The 4,610-nt window shown below is 40.6% G+C and overlaps 1 pseudogene; it reads left to right on the forward strand.

Annotated features, from left to right (window-relative positions):
* The window catches only part of LOC119579252, a 4,422-nt pseudogene extending 102 nt beyond the window's left edge, over positions 1–4,320 (forward strand).
* The last annotated feature ends 290 nt before the right edge of the window (positions 4,321–4,610 follow it).

Consider the following 4,610-nt stretch of genomic DNA (forward strand, 5'->3'; position numbering starts at 1 on the left):
CCTTTGTTGCTAGTTCAGAAGTGGCTCTAGAGTGTAAGATCGGGGAAGTTAGGAGGAAAAGGGGAGTTCGTAAAACCACACGCAAGGAGCTGTCCTGAGTCACGTGAGAAGTTGGAGTTTTTAGTAGTAGGAAGAAGGAGTTACCCGGAAGTCCTTTCGCCTGGGCCACTCAAGGCTGGGAGGTGACTCGCGCCGAGTGAAAGGCATTATCGCTTACGAGAGCCTTCCGAATCTTAACTGGCTTTTATTAGCACTCATGGCCAGCTCTTGCCAGCCTGATGCCTCTCTATCCTTGAGGACCACGTGGGTGACACCCCGCCCCCCCCTCTCTCCCTCCCTTCCTTCCCCACCTACTCACTCCGTCCTCTCCTCGCGCCGCCCCCCTTCGTCACCTCCGTCCCTACTCGCCCCGCCCCCTTTGAGAACACCCTCCCACCAGTCTGCGCTGACACCTCCTCCCACCAGACATATTTAAATCACCTAGCCAGCGTGAGAAACCGACTAGCTCGCAACCTCCCAGTGATCCGGGAGCCGAGAGAGGAGGTGGACAAGTGAGCATCGACGAGCGTACGAGAGAAGTGTTGTGCTCAGCCCCACGTCAGGCACGAGGCAACAGAGGCTAAAACTTGCAAATACCCATCGCTTTCTCTCGCTCTCGCCCCGTCCGTCTCGACTTCGCTGATTTTTGTCTCGGTTTTGCGCGAAAAAAAAAACTTTTTTTTCTGGGAAGTGTACTAACCCAGAATAGACTACTTAAGTGTTGTGAAAAAAGTGCACTAGGCTACAATCCTCTCATCGATATGGGACTCTGGTGAACAACAGAAAGAAAAGTAAGTATCCTTTGGACGAAAGTGCTTTGCTGCGTCCTGCCGTGTGCTGCAAAAAGTAAAAGTCACGATGACTGTCGATTCTATGCATGCCTGAAAAGAAGATATTCCGAATTAAACTAAATCATGTCTCACACTTCGAAAGAAATTGAATCTTTGAGTAGATTTTTGTTTTTTTGAGATTTAGTTTACATGTCATAGTTTCCCTTCTCAAAACATATAATCGTTATCGGTCCAATTTCTTGTAGCAAACCAAAAATAACATAGATGCTTAAGTAATGCGAGTGAATTCCCGATTGCAGAGGAGAATAAAGGTAAACCAATAAAGTAAGTAAGGAGATAGATTAACAACAAATATCAGAAACTAAATGATAGAACGTAATCATAACAAACAAACATTTCAGAAAAGAATGACCAATCACACGCACGCACAAATTACGCAATGCAATGAAAAGAAAACCGTGTTGCGCAATTCATCTTCCCTAAAAACAAGTCCTTATCAAGTTGAGAACACCTCCTTCCCCCCCTCCCCCCTCCCCCCCAATACACGCGGTAACCTCCCAGGGCGTAAAGAGTGCGGTCTCATCCTTCACACTACACGTCAGGAGGATGCTGATAAGGCGACAGATAAAATAAGGTCGCGTGACCTTTGCCCGACCTTTTGGGATAATTTTCCAAGACGAGGTTGATATGACGGTGACAATTGTTTATCGGAATTTTTGTCTCTTTAATAACCCTATTATTTTGTGCTTATCTTGCCTATCACCTGCTTTTGAGATGTCCCAGTGATTAAGGTCATTTTTGGTTGTTGCTTTTTTTCGTTTGTAATGATAGCTTAATCTACTGCTTATCTTTCTGATACAAGAGTTGATTAAGTATAGAGTTAACGAAAGGCTGAGATAGACATACGAGTAGATTCCTTCGCTATCTTGATAATCAGTGAATTATTTTTTTTTTCTCAGTCGTCAAGCAAAATAATCCATGAACAAAAATGTTCTCGAATGATCATTTAATTTCTCTCCAGCCTAAAACATATGTCTTTCTTTCATAAGTATCTTTTTTCGTTTTATTTTTCTTCAATCTTATATCGTCAATACGTAAAAAAATTAAGATAATCCTAAATAATCTGTACTAACGCCATTTACCTTTTTCTCTCTTTCCTTTTTTCACGGATAAAGTCATCCTCTGAATGCAGTCTTTCATGCACCACCTTCCCTTCGTCTTCTTATATCCTTTTTACATATATTTAAAACCCAAAAGTATATATCTCTCAAAGCAATCCTTTACCATCCACATCACCAACATTTCTCCGCCTCTCTCTCCCCCCACAGATGAATCGCTCTATGTACGCTACAGTGGTGGTGGCGGTGGCGTTGGTGTTGGTGGTTGGCGTAGTGGTGGAGGCGGCTCCTGCTGGTGACGGGAGGATAGATGAAGGAGGTGTGGCTGCCTTCAGGAGAAGTTTGTACGGCCCCGGGAGATTACCGGAGCGCCGGGCCAATAACCAGTGTTCGAGCAATGTAAGTTCCCCTTTGTTTGTTGTTATTTCGCTCCTATTTTCCATTCTGTTTTGCCGTCTGTTTCGTCTAATATCTTCTTTATTTAGTGTCTCTAAATAATAAAATAATAAATATAATAAGTGTCTAATTTATTATTTTATTTTCTTATTTATTATTTCTTTCTTGTTTCTCTCCTATTATTCATTCCATTTTGCTATCTGTTTTATACAATATCTTTTTTGTTTAGTATTTTACTGCTTCTTCATCATTTTGAAAGTTAATGCATAAAATCAGTCAAATTGCAAGCGGCAATGTGACTTACACTTAAGCTAAGATTTAAATTCGGGCTTTTTACTTTAAAATTACCTAGATATTTAGTATTTAGTATGGAGTGCTAAGCTCACAGGCAATACCATTTAGTCGCTATGCATAGACTAGAGACTTAATAGTATACTGCCGTTTGTATACTGTATACAGTATATATATATATATATATATATATATATATATATATATATATATATATAATATATATATATATATATATAATATATATATATATATATATATATATGTATGTATGTATGCATGTATGTACAGTTATGTATGTACGTATATCATATATATCATATATATGTTATATATGTATGCATTTGTCTATCTTTATCTTTCTGTCTATCTGCCTATCTATCTACTTATCTATACATCTATATATCTATATATCTGTTTATCTGACTAACTGTCCATCTCTCTCTCTCTCTCTCTCTCTCTCTCTCTCTCTCTCTCTATATATATATATATATATATATATATATATATATATATATATATATATATATATAGAAGAAGAGAGAGAGAGAGAGAGAGAGAGAGATAGAGATAGAGATAGATAGATAGATAGATAGATAGATAGATATGTACGGATATATATGTGTTTGTGTGTTTTATGCATATATATATATATATATATGTGTGTGTGTGTGTGTGTGTGTGTGTGTGTGTGTGTGTGTGTGTGTGTGTGTGTGTGTGTGTGTGTGTGTGTTTTTATGCATGTATACATATGTATGTATATATAAAGACCTCCTGCATCCGTACTAACCTCCCCCCCCCTTCCCCCGCAGGCCCGCAAGCAGTACGTGTGCGAGCTGTGCGCGAAGCAAACCAAGTCCCTCCAGGTGTACACGCTCTGCTGCGACGGCATCGACAACGCCCAGACCTGGTGCGAAAGCTTCATTGGCTTCGGCATCACGGGCGTCTGAAGCTCCGAGTCCGACCTGCAGCTTCAACCTCATCTTCCTCATCCGCACAAGTTCCTTCCCAACTCACCCAGAAACGAAAGAAGACATGATGAATCTTTGATGAATATTCTTTTTTTTTCTTTTCTTTTCTTTTCATTTACTTTTCTCTCTCAATGCGTGTTAGGTCCTTTCTTTCTTTCTTTCTTTGTTCTCTCTCTCTCTCTCTCTCTCTCTCTCTCTCTCTCTCTCTCTCTCTCTCTCTCTCTCTCTCTCTCTCTCTCTCTCTCTTTCTCTCTCTCTCTCTTCCCTCCGAATCTCACCCGCTCTCCCACTTGCAAGACGCCAGAAGGACCAGCGAGATCAAGGTAGCAAACCGCAGGCGATGCAGGAGAAATGGAAGAAGGAAATTGGAAGCTGGACATGGGATACCTGATAAAGAATGGGAGATGAAAAGAAGCTCGAGAAGACTCTTCACGAGGAAGGAATCGGTGGTGCTTTTCTCCGACGGGAAATCTTGGTCACCCTCGTCTCGATTTCGTTTCCGTCACTGCTACGGTGTCGTGCTGGCGTGCCGGTGACCCAAGCTTCATGAAGCGGCTTTTGACTGTATATCTTAATCTGCTAGGCCCACTTTCACTTATAGAGAAGTCTCTGATGCATATCTAGGAGTGGCTGTCGTTCAAGAGTTCAAAGATATACTGATATTAGACTTGGTCGAGTGACATACACAATTGGAATATATATATATATATATATATATATATATATATATATATATATATATATATATATATATATATATATATATATACATGTATGTATGCATGTATGTATGTGTGTGTGTGTGTGTGTGTGTGTGTGTGTGTGTGTGTGTGTGTGTGTGTGTGTGTGTGTGTGTGTGTGGATGCGTGCAGAAGTCTGCTGCATGGCAACTCGTGTTCCTGTTGCCAGCTGCGGCAACCACTGTACTGTCTGTATAATTCCACTGAACAATGTTTTCTTACAGTTATGCCACAGAGCCCATTGATTGCTTTTATCATTGTTAC

This window comes from Penaeus monodon, chromosome 12, assembly GCF_015228065.2.
Source record: "Penaeus monodon isolate SGIC_2016 chromosome 12, NSTDA_Pmon_1, whole genome shotgun sequence".
Classification (NCBI taxonomy): Eukaryota; Metazoa; Arthropoda; class Malacostraca; order Decapoda; family Penaeidae; genus Penaeus; species Penaeus monodon.